The 13,560-nt window shown below is 31.5% G+C and overlaps 1 long non-coding RNA gene across 1 annotated transcript in view; it reads left to right on the forward strand.

The window, feature by feature from the left end:
- LOC105504305 overlaps nt 1-8,870 on the forward strand; it is a 57,614-nt gene extending 48,744 nt beyond the window's left edge. The window contains exon 3 of the long non-coding RNA XR_001000593.1: nt 8,645-8,870. This is a non-coding gene — a long non-coding RNA (uncharacterized LOC105504305). The remainder of the gene's footprint in view (nt 1-8,644) is intronic.
- The last annotated feature ends 4,690 nt before the right edge of the window (nt 8,871-13,560 follow it).

The following is a 13,560-nucleotide window of genomic DNA, read 5'->3' on the forward strand; positions in this document are numbered from 1 at the left end:
ATTGCCACACTTAAAAGCATTTCTTAAAACGTGTACCATCTTTTCTAACACTGGCATTTCAAATGTCTCTTTTCCCATCCCTGGGATCACAGTCATGCCATCTTTCACTGGCTACTCCTTGATCTTAAGAAGTTTCTCTCTCTTAATCGTCTATTACAGATACTACTCTGTTATGCACTGGGCTTAGAATATTTGACTATTTCACTAAGGAGTACTATGTTCTAGCATATAATGTACTACCTCTTTAAAAGTTCTTAATTTCATGATTTCACATGATTTGAAACACCTTAGCTCTTTTTTTTAGTTTTTTAAGTTTCAATTTTCTGCAGTTTATGTTTATTTATAATGAGTGATAGCTGTATTTATAAACACTCTAGAGACTATAATCCATTGTATTTAGAATGGTAAATTATGTATACATCTATTCTAGAGAGTATCTTGATTTTTCTTTAAATAATCATTTTTTTCTGAAATAGAAAGCATATTATCTTCTGTTGCTATGCTCTTGTTTCAGTTTATGTTTAGATTTTCGATTTCATTCTTCATGATATTTTTGGTGGTGAAGAGTTTCAGTTTTGAAAAAGTGATGAGGTGATGTCTTTATTTTTTAATCAGCATCTCCTCCATTCCACTTTTCTCGATGTTTCTGCCTCCTTGAATAGTCCTTGTTAAACTGAAACTTAATCATCATTCAGTTTGTAGTTTTCTTAGCAAACACTACCTTTTTAAATTAAATGTTATATGCACTTTGCAAATCCAAGCTTATGTAATATTTGGAAAGACTTAGAAATCGTCTGTCCAATCTCCCCATTTAGTGGATGGGAAAGTAAGCTTCCCTCAAATCCTAAGGTGAAATAATTTCTTCAAGATCATAAAACTGGAAAACACATAGGGTATTTCTCAAAATTAATTTCCAAAAAGATTATATGTTTCATCAACTAAAAAAAAAAATCTCTGAACATTTGTTCAATAAAACAAAAACATTTTAAACAAAATGAAAGTCAATCCACTACAGATGCATAAACTATTAAGACAATAAAATTATTTCAAACATATGTATATAAACACATAGGCTTGACATTTTCATTTTAATTTCAATATTCTTCTCTTTCTAAAAGTTTACAGGAGCATTTGACTGGTTGTGTTCTTACAAATGCCTTTGGCTATTTTTGCAGCCAAATCATTACATAACCACCTCTGCTCCAGCTGTGATCAGGTGAATAATCTTTGTACACTTGGACTGCATTCTGAAGGTATGTTTATACTGAGTTGTCATGTTACAGGATACAGATAATGGGTCTATATGAAACTCAGAATAGTACTTTAATAGATATGCTACTTGCTATAAACAAGTAGCTTTACATTGAGTTAGTTTTTTTTGTCTAACAGTGAATCAAGAAAAAAATTTATATAGGTGCTCACCACTTAATTTGGTCTAAAAAAGAATAAATTTTCAGGCACTGTCTGTATTATAAATTTCCATTGCTACCTCTTTATTTCCATGTAACAGGTTAATCATTTTGTTCTAGGGTTGAAATAGATGCTTTAGTATGTAAATATTTCAAGCCTTGGTATAGAATTTCAGAAATGCTCTCAAATGTAGAATTTCATAGATCACTAAAAAGCTGTGATTTAATTTTTACAAAGAGTGCAACATAAATTTAATTCATCTGGGTGCTGGGTGGCTCAGTGCATGCTTGTCTAGTTACAGTATTTGGTGAGCAGCAATGTGAATTTTATTAAGTAAATGATCTTTGGGTTGCAGAACGGTCTCTGTTATGGAAGCAACATAAATCTGATAGCTACATAGACTAAGGGCAGAAACAACAGTGAAATATATGTATCAATCCCTGAATCATTTTCTGAAAGAAAATGTTAGAGTGTTTGACCTTTATTCATAATTGGGAAATTTTAATGTATTAAGTTCAATGGACAACAAGTGAATGCAGAAATAGCAAGCTATATTACAGGTGTGTTTTTAACAGTCAACAGTTTGAAAGAAAAACAGGAAACTCTTACTGCTGGTCTACTGCTGATGTATGTCATTATTTTTACAAACAAGGAAGACCGTAGCTAGTTTATTTGACCTATTGTCTAGGTAAGACCACATGTCTAACTGCTCCATTCACAATTTCTCCCAAAGAAGATATTGCTTTGTCTCACCCAACTCTTCACATTACACCATGTCAATCTGATGACTTGATTTATTGTATTTCTCGCCGCTCTTGATTATTTTTGCTATCTAGTTTTACATAAATATAATTATCATTTAAATTATGAATTTATTTCTTAAACACTGGAAAATACATTTAAAGCCATTAAAAACACACAAGCAAAAACTATTATTTAACAGTAGTTAAAAATCTTTAGTTGGATATATTGACTGCATCTTGTTACTCTGAACTTTCTGTAAAAGGTTAAAAAAATTAACTTTAAAATGTTCCTACCAACTTCCTCAGTTGCATTTGGACATTTGTTAAAAAAAGAAACTAGGGGTTTTTCCCCCCTTTTTAAAACAGCAGATAAAAGTGAATGCTAGGTTGTTTATCAAGTGCATATTTTAAAATTTTAGCTTGGTTTATCTATAGTAGTTTCTTTGGAGAGCACTATAAGAAGTGGCAACCCAGTGCACTTTAATCTTTCTAGTTTGTGACGTGGTTTAACTGCATGTAAGATTAAGCTATATCATCCTAGCTTTACATCAGTAAATACCTGGAAAGAATTAACCTTGTACATAAATAGCTTAAAATTTAACCCTTTCTATATGATGTTACTTCAAAACTGTGATGGGTCTTTCCACGTATCAAATGTAAAATGTAATGAGTAATTTAGGCATTTTAGCTTAATTTCTAATCAGAGATATTTAAAAATATATGAAGGACGAAATACTGACAGCTAGTAAGTTTAACTATCAGAAAAATTGTAACATATATTTTACATTTCTGCTTCCTTGATTTATTGGTACTTTTCTTCAAATAGCCATTCTCAAACACAGGTAGCTTAACTGACCTTTCAAAGACCGTCATTTATGCTGTATGATTAAGCTTGCAGACTAGATACTTTGTTGTAAATGGGACTATAATGCTATGAGCTTAACCAGTAAGCTCTTCGAGAGTTAGAAAGAGCTCCAATAATTAGCATCCCTCCCAATTCAGAATATTACATCCTATGAAAAAGATTATTTATTATCTGTATGTACACTGAATATATCTATCTCAGCTTTCACATAAGAACCTTTGGAGTAAAGTAATCTAGTAGATTTATTACGCTCATCCTAAATATTTATTCAAGGTTGAACAATCCTAATTCTTTTAAACTTTTCTCTATTACATTTTTTTTCTAGGATATCTTAATTCTGGTTATACTTCTCCAGATAAATGATAGATCAGAATTATGTTTCAAAATGCTTTAGAGGAGATTATGTTGTAGAAAAATAATGTATTATTTGTTATTTTCCTTTAGCGCTGGAATATAGTCTTCCTTTAATTGAACAGTATGTTAAAGCAATTGAATTTTTTCATTAATATTTCTGTTGAACAGTATGTTAAAGTAATTGAATTTTTCGTTAATAATTCTATTATATAAGAAAACATGGTTCCTATAACACTTAAATTCCAGTGTGGCAATACACTGACAAATAATGTGACAATATCTTTGATGTCACTCATTCAAGATAATACACTGAAAACATAGAATGGTGAACAAAATCATTCAAATTATTTAAATTTTATTTTTCTATTCCATGAAAAGTTTGAATGAGATCCCTCAAAATATCTGAATGCATATTTCATACCAAATATGACACCTTCAGGAGCTGTTATTGCAACAATGCACTAAATGTTTAAAACAAAATCAAAATGCCTCAATGTAAGTGGAGTCCTCCTATTTTAGTGAGGTAGTTACATTTTCTATATCTCTCTCCAGTAAATTTATTCTCCTACTACTTCCCGCAGATCTCTCAAAAATAGGACATGTTAACCCCTTATTTTTCCTCAAGGCCCTGTCAAACTATCATGCCAACATAATAATAATTTTTAAAAAGGACTCCCTTTTAATATATACATCTTTTTGAATCTACACTTACGTATCTTACAACATCATTTCTCTCATTATTTGTATTACATCATCATTTCTTTCATTATTTGCATAGTATTTATCTTAACATCTAATTAATTGTTTTACCTCTAACATTGTCTGTGCTCTGACAACAATTTTAAATGTTAAATATACCTGTTAAATACCAGAGGAATGAAGATGGTGAATTAAACACAACCTGTTTCTTATATTCCCGTCAAAAATCCCACTAAAATAAAAATAAAGGGATTTTGGAATGTGAACACTTATAAGGACAAACATAAGTAGAGTAGATACCATCACAACTGTACTTTGGAAGACAGAAAGCATATGAACAGATAGTAACTGATTTAGCAATCTGGGAAAAATTGAACTCTTAACCCACGGCAAAAATCCAAGAAACAACCTTATCTATACTACAGAATACTTTTTAAAAATTATAAACTTGTAGTGCCAGTTTTCTGATGGAAATGAGCGCAAGGTGGATTAAAACAAGGATGAGTAGTTGAATACTCCAAGCAACTGTTAAAACCATACACCCATTAGGATGGCTAAAATTGTAAACATGGATAATAACAAGTGTTGACAAGGATGTGGAGTACCTATAAAATGGAGGTCCAATCATTTTGAAAAACGGATAGTTTCTTAGAAATGTAATCTTACACATTAGTATTTATGGAATGGAAACAAAAGCATATGTCCACAAAAAGATTTATACACAAATGTTCACAACAGCTTTATTCAAAATGGTCAAAAATTATAAACACCTCAAGAGTCCATTTATAGTAAAATGAATAAAATAAAGGACATACATTTATACCATGGAATACTACTCAGCAATAAAAGAAGGAAATCATTGCAAACGCACCAACATGGATAAGTCCCAAAATCATTATTCCGAAAGAAGCAAGACACAAAAGATTACAAGTTGTATTACATTTGTATAAATTTCAAAATTGTCTATAGTAGTTGCCTGGGGTAAGGACTAAAGGAAGAATTGACTGCAAGGGATGTGAGAAATATTTTGTGGGTGATAGATATATTTTGTATATTCATTGCAGTTGTGTGGTCATGGGCTAATACAACTATCAAAATTTATTGCGTTGTATACTTTCAATAGAAGGGATTTATTGCATGCTTGTTATTCCTCAATAAAATCAATGAGTGAAAAAACAATTTAAAATAAAACAAAGAAACAATTAGAACCTCAGGTCTTCTCAATCATTGCCTGGCTCCAAAGGATTTATTTTATTTTGTACCAAAAAAAGACTGGAGGTGGGAGAGATAGAAAGTTTCTAATCTGGGAAACATTTGAAGGTAGGGTATTCTGTTGAGCATAGGATAATTAAATTAACATTTATAATACTGAATATTGATCACCTAGCTCTCTCCCCAACATATCTTCCAGAATGACAGCAGCCAAGGTTATAACTTCTAGGTTATTGAAAGATCATTATATGGAGATTCTACTTAGCCAAGAGAAGAAACATAAATATACCTTTTTTTAAGACAGTGATATAACCTATAGTGAAAATTACAGTTACAAGTTTCATTTGGGGGCTCAGTGTTCCAAGGCAGCTTTTAAATGCCCTACTTTTAAATATTAGCAGACACCCAAGGATCACCAGTCATTTGTGAACTTTCAAGTTAAAAAAAAAATAAGGATCAAAATACACAGAGAAAAAATATGAAATTTTGGAAATTGGGACATGTATAAAAAAAGCATTTCAGTGATATTCTTAGAGAAATAAGACATTTTTATTAAAAAAGGATTCAGCAAAATTTTAAAAAATTCCATTGCAATATCCAAATATAAAGGGTGAAAAATTTGATTAAGAAACGAAAAATACTTTTTGTATACAAAATAGCTTAGAATAATAGCATTTACATAGACATAATTGTGTAAACACTGATGTAATCAAACTTATAACTGTATTGATAACATGGGGAAGATTGAGTGTGAGTGTGTGTGTGTGTGTGTGAAAGAGAGACAGAAAGAGAGACAGAGAGATGCAAAGAGAGAGAGAGAAAGAAAGAAAAGAGGTATACATTTATGGTAAGAGCTGAGTGTATGAGAGTAAAAGAGTCCTAAACCTCATTTCTTTATAGGAGAAAATAAGTAGAGAATACCTAAGAATTGAACAAAAAGTCAAGACATAACAATATAATTCTGATATTTGAAGTATGGAAGTAAATGCCAAAAAAAAAAAAAAAATTAGCTGAAAAGCTGAAAAGAGTTGCGTCTATAGACAGGCAAATTAGAGAGACAGGGCACAATGAATTCTCTATTTTGTTATAAGAAAAATAGCTTTGCATGTGCATATATAAGGAGGATAAAGATGAAAACAAAACCACCTTTAAAAATGTAAAAAATAAAAGCTATTATCCTGGTGTGATGGTTAATACTGAGTGTCAACTTGATTGGATTGAAGGATGCAGTGTATTGATCCTTGGTGTGTCTGTAAGGGTGTTGCCAAAAGAGATTAACATTTAAGTCAGTGGGCTGGGAAAGGCAGACCCACCCAAAATCTGGGTGGGCACCATCTAATCAGCTGCCAGTGCAGCTAGAATATAAAGCAGGCAGAAAAACGAGCCTACATCTTTTTCCCATGCTGGATGTTTCCTGCCTTCAAACATCGGACTCCAAGTTCTTCAGTTTTGGGACTCAGACTGGCTCTCATTGCTCCTCAGCTCCTCCTATATATATATAATATATATATATTATATATATAATATATATATTATATATATAATATATATATATTATATATAATAATATATTATATATATAATATATATATATTATATATATATATACACATACACACATACATACATATATATATATATATGGTAGGAAATATATTAGTTCTGTCCCTCCAGAGAACCCTGACTAATACTCCCGGCTTCAGAATTCCTCAGTCACGTACATTATTATGTTATAGTATGTATTACGTCCATTATTATATTATAATGTTTTTTATCTCTAGCCACACATCATCATATAATCACATTTTGTCATTACAATCAGCTTGTGTCATCTGATGAAACGTATTTTTAATGTTTTAATTCTAGATCTAAATTCAAGATCAGCATTATAGCTTTTTATGTATCACTTTCTAATATCTGAACTTACTATTTTCTCTCCATTATGATTTGTAATATTTTCTATTTTGAACTCTACAGTTTCCTGTACCTCGGAGTTTTTCTGTCTTCTCTTGACCAACTTATCACTCTAAACGACATATTCAGCCATTCGTTATAACTTCTCTGACAGCTAAGGATCCCTTAATTGCTGGAATGTTCTCTATTGTAAATCTCATTTCTTCATAGCTACATCCTTGCCAGGTTCCAAAAGGTCTTCAGAGAAGTCTGGACTCCTATGCTAACTTATGTTGATTACTTACTCTATTGTATAGTCCTCAAAGTATCAATTTTACCCCTGTCTTTCTAATATTCAGCTAATTTTTCCATGTGGTTTAAATTTATCAACTTTCATCCTTTTATTCATAAAAGTATCGCTAATTTTTCATTATTCTATATGCAATAAAATATCACATATTTTATCTCATACACAGTAGAGAAAGAAATACTTTTCTCCCTTTCTCTATTTTTAACTAGTTCAGGTCCTTTTGTACTGTGTAGCAGGCAGAGTTCGAATACACCATCCCCTGAAATCCCAGGATTCCTGGTCCCTGGTGTACACACATTTTCTCTCAGTTATTCAATCAAACACTAATCTAAGTATCTCTGTGAAAGGGTTTTGCTGATATAATTAAAAGCCTTAGGCTTTAATTAATTGACCTTAAGATTATCCTTGTGGGCCTGACCTCATCACATAACTAATTTAAGAGCAGAGAGGTTCCTCCAGATGGTTGCAAAAGAGCATTTCGTAGATTCAAAGCACGGTTGCTTGCTTAAAGATGGAGGAAGACACATGGCCACAAGTGCAGTGATCTCTTGGAGCTTAGACCAGGCCCTGGCTAACCACCAACGAGGAAATGAGGACATCACCCGGAAGGAACTAACTCAGACAAGAACAGGAATGGGCTTGTGGGCCGATTGTGCCCTAGTTCGTGAAGACAAGAAGTCAGTCCAGCGAAATCTTGATTTCAGCTTTGTGATACTCTGAGCAAGGAGCCCCACCACATTATTCCAGACTTCTGACGTATAGAATGGTGTGCTAATAAATGAGCAATGATTTTTTTACTTGCTACATCTGTGAGAATTTGTTACACAGCAAAAGAAAACTCATACTAAAAAATTCAATTCTCTCTACTTGATTCTGAAACTTGCTCTATCAACTAGCCCTTGTTTTCTGTGTGCATGTTTAAATTCTATCCTATCCTATCCTATCCTATCCTATCCTATCCTATCCTATCCTATCCTATCGGTCTATTATTCTGCCTCCTAATTTTAATACCAATCTTCTTGCAAAAATAAGCTACAGCTACTGTCTATATTTTCTCCTTAATTCTGAAGAATACAGAGCCAATGTCCTGTGAAGCATGAGTGTTGTTTTAATTGACAAATCCTGTTATCTTTGTTCACCCTTTCTATCTCTCCACAGTGTTGATTACTGGCAGGATTCTCTGGTCATCTAATCCTACATAATTCTCCCTCCACTTCTATCAATATGGAGTTTTGTACTCAGCAAAATAAAAATCTTTCAAAACTGAGGACCAAAACAAACAAACAAAAAAAGACATTTTTTATATTAAAAAACCAAGAGACTTTGTTGGTAGCAAATTAAAACTACAATAAATGGTTAAATGAAGGAACATGATATCAATTGGAAATGTAGACTTCCACAAAGGAATTGAGGACATTTGATATTATAAAAATGTAGGTAAGTATAAAAGAAGTTTATTTTTCTTAGTTTTAAAAACATTAAGGAGTAATTGACTTTTTAAAGCAAAACTAGTAACAACGTATTGAGGAGTTTACAATATGGAGAAAAGGAGTAGCAAAAGACGGTTGTAAGATTCCTAGAAATGTATGTGTAGTAGAGTATTATTATTTGATTGTAGACTGTGATAACTTAAAGATGTAGAGAGTAAATATTAGAGCAATTGCAAAAAAAGATGTAAAACAAATAAATAGTGGCGATAAAATTGAATAATAAAAAAACTATCACATTATTTCCAATTGTTCTCTTGAAGATAGCAAAAAAAAGAGAAAGAGAGAGAGAGATAGGACAGACAAATGGATACCAATTAGGAAGATAAGAGATTTAAACTCAAACATTTTAATAATTCATTAGATGCATTTACATTCAGTTGAAAGACAGATATTGTCATAGTGGATTAAAAAATATAGGCCTGGCACAGTGGTTCACACCTGTAATCCCAGCACTTTGGGAAGCCAAGGTGGGCAGATCACAAGATTGAGACCATCCTAGCCAACAAGATGAAACCCCATCTCTATTAAAAATAAAAAAATTAGCTGGGCGTGGCACGCACGCCTGTAATCCCAGTCACTCGGAAGGCTGAGGCGGGAGAATCTCTTGAACCTGGGAGTTGGAGGTTGCAGTGAGCCCAGATTGCAACACTGAACTCCAGCCTGGTGACAGAGCGAAACTCCGTTTTGGGGGGGAAGAAATATATATATATATTTAAATATATATATTTTTATATATTTTTATATACATTTTTATAAAATATATATTTTTATATATTTTATATATATATAAATATATATATCCTGTTGGAAATTCATTTTAATATAAATATATATAAAGGTTAAATGGATAGAAAAAGCTATGCAATGCTAATACCAAATGCAAGAAAGACAGAATTCCTATTTTAATATCCAACAAAGTAGATTTCAGAGCAAAACATACTACCAATGGCAATCAGGCATATTGCATACTGATAAAAACATAAATCCATCAGACAGATATAACTACCCTAAATGTGTATGTAACTGTTAACTTAAAAACATATAAAAGAAAAACTGAAAGGAGAAATAGGCAACTCCACAATTATGGTTGTAGGGTACACTCTTTTCTGAGTAATTGATATAAGATGGGGGAAAAAGGCAATAAAGTTACAGATATATACCACTATTACCAACTGGACATAAATGACATTTGTTGAACACTGTACCTAATAAGAGCAGAAAACACATTCTTTGAGGTACATGTTGATCAAACACCAATATAGACCATATTTGGAACCATAAATAAAGCAAACATCAATAAATGTGAAAGATTTTAAATTATACAAAGTATGCTCTTTGGGTATCATATTTGGAAATTAAACAACAAATGTGTAAGTAACTTATTGGCCAAAAAAATCACAAGGGAAATCAGAAAATGTTTTCAACTAAATAAATATGAAAATACAACCTATCACAATTTTTAGGACAAAGCTACACTGGGGAAATGTGTAGTATTAAATGCCGAACAATTACTAAAATAACAAAAACAAAAAAAGTGCTGGCGGGAACACAGAGCAACTACACTTTGCAAACCTTTTAACATTTTCTTATAAATGAAAACTTTTATTTACCTAGACATTTCCAATCCCAAATATTTACCAAATAGAAATAAAAATATATGTCCAGTCAAAAATATTTAAGCAAATTTTCAGAGCAACATCTTTCATAATAACCCTAAACTGAAAAACACACAAATTTCACTCCTAGATACTTACCAAAACAATTCCACTCTTATATATTTACCAAAGAGAAATACAATTATATGTCTAGACAAAGATCTGTAAGCAATTCTTCACAGCAACTGTACTCATAATAACCCCAATTTTTGTCTGTGGGTGTGTAGATAAACAAATTTTGATATACCCACACAATGGAATACTAATCAGCAATGAGATATAAACCTATTAATACATGTTACAGCACTGGTGGGTCTCAAAATCATTATGCTAAGAAAAAAAAAAAACATAAAAAGCTACATGCAGTGTGCTTTCATTTATATGATCTTCTGGAAAAATCTAATTGGTAGGAAACTCTACAAACAGAAAACAGATCAGTTGTCCATAGCGAGGGTAGAACAGGGTATTTATTGAATAATACAATGTTTGGGATAATAGAAATGTTCTGCATCTCGATTGTGGTAAACACTGGTCAAAGCTAATTGAACTGCATAGTTTTTAAAAGATAAATTTTAATGCATATGAATTACACCTGAATAAACTTCACTTCACTTTTAAAATGTTCTAATATATTCAGAAAGTTTGTTTCCACTTTTATAGATTGAGTCAATTCCTGTTACCCTATCAACATATTACTCTGCTCTGTCTAAATTTCTTACTAGAATTAGAAATACAGAATCTTTTCTTTTCAACTTTTATTATAGGTCTAGGACATGAAAATGTTCAGAAAATTGTTTGTTTCTCCTAGATTGTCTCAAGAGGGGTAACTGTGCTGTTGAAAGTGTCACATGCCAGCATTATTACTATTAATGGACAAGGCATTATATGAAACCTATGCTTTTGTCTTTAGATTTCTACTTTACAACATGATATTTTTGTGACATCAGATATCTGTAGGGTTTACTGGCACCTCATTTTTCAAAGTGATTTCAACATATGACCATCCCATTTCAACTTTCCAATTTGGAAGAATACCATTGCATTTTATTACAAAAAATAATAATAATAAAATAAAAGAAAGAAAGAAAAGGAGAAACTCAAGAAAAGAATGGGGTTTTTATCTGGATATTATGAGTGAATATTAATTTCCTCAGTGAAAAGGATGAGCCCTTAGGAATTCACAGATAAAAGAATATTATTCATCTTCTTCTTGCAAGCTAACAAGCAAATCAGTATCATTAGTGTTTTTGAAAGATTAACTTCTCAACTAAAAACATGCTTAGGGATACTGAACATTTGGTATCACTAATTTTCTCGAGCACATGTAATAGCCTTTTAAAAATATTTGCTAATAAAATGAAGCTCATTCCTTCTCACTTAAATTTCAGCTTAAGGCACTCCCTCTTTTAAATATTACTCATTTAATTTTATAGTGTTAAAATTATTTCTTACTCAATTTTCTCACTTTTAGCTCATAACATATTCATTTAAATGTAAAAAATAGCTCTAACTTTATTTGATTACCTTTTACATAGTGATATTGAGTTGAACTAATTCTACATTTTTTGATATACCTAGTGATCTTGTACTACCTTTTGTTTATGGAATGTTGATCGTTGTGATTTTCAAAATGATCATTATCTGAATCAGATGGCCTAAAACTAAAAGGATCCCCATTTAACCTTTCTGATTTGCCAAACAAGCAGAACTCAAATACATTGTCTTCTTGTAAACCAGATTTTCATTAGTGTTTACCTGTCAAAGTTCCATCTGTTTTTTGATACAAGACTCTTTTGCTTGTTTCAATTATTTGTACGCTCAGAGGCCTCATCATTCTGTGTTTAACACCAGTCATACATTCTCCCTATTACATTGTAGAAATCTGAAAATAACCAATGCATGTTGCTGAGTTCTCAGATCAATTGCCTCCTTGTTTGAATATTCAGTTTATGGTTAAATTGCTGCATTTCAATATCACGTGAAAATAACCATTTTATCAACAATTTAAACATTCTCAGTGATTGACTCACATCTCTTTTCATCACTTTCAGCATATAAAACCTTCTTGCATTAACCTCAGTCACTATATCATGAAGATTTAAACAGAACTGAAATCTGCAATACAGGAAATAGATGATTAATTAAAGATAATTTCTGTCATTAATTAAGCCATTCTTTACATAGTGGCAGAAAACATGGTATTTTCCTGCCTCTTCATAACATTCATTCTTTTCTGTTCCTAGAATTTTTAGCTTTGAACTCTTCTTCTATAGGTGTGTGGATGATAAATGTAGAGTGATTCTGAACTTACCAATACAACTAGTCTAGGTGTCATTTTACTCCTCAAAATTAGAACTACTTGAAATCTGAGAAACATGTGCAGCCTCTTTGGCTGGTTCATTTTGATTGTGGCCAAATTTTTCCCTCCTACCCCTTCATCATCCTCACTCTAAGTATGTGGTAGTCTCTGACTTCACTGAGATTTTGTCTTCTGCACACCAGGTCAAGTCTTTCCACACTTTTCCATGCTCTCAGATTGATTTTAAAACAAATATATGAAAAGGAAGTGAACCCAAGGCATCCAAAGTATTGGTGGTTTTCATTTCTTCCAACTACTATATTGTATTTATTTTCCTTTTTTTTCACATAGTTACTTTGAGCTTGTAATCAGTGGATATTTTCCTAGACATCTCCTGGAAGAAGTCATTTGTTCATTATTTTAGCATGTATAGATTCTCAATTCATTGCACTTTTCAAAATGATGCTATAAATTTGCTGTGAATTTTAAAACTTTTATGCATTTGATATTTCTTTCACAGTCTTTAAATTTTATAATTCGATTTTGAAACAAGCTTCAATTTTTGTTTATTATTTTGTACATAACATTGAAATAGATCATAACATTCCCTTTTAAATAGTTTCAGAGAAT

The sequence above is a fragment of the Colobus angolensis genome, unplaced genomic scaffold (genome assembly GCF_000951035.1).
Source record: "Colobus angolensis palliatus isolate OR3802 unplaced genomic scaffold, Cang.pa_1.0 Scaffold91, whole genome shotgun sequence".
NCBI lineage: Eukaryota > Metazoa > Chordata > Mammalia > Primates > Cercopithecidae > Colobus > Colobus angolensis.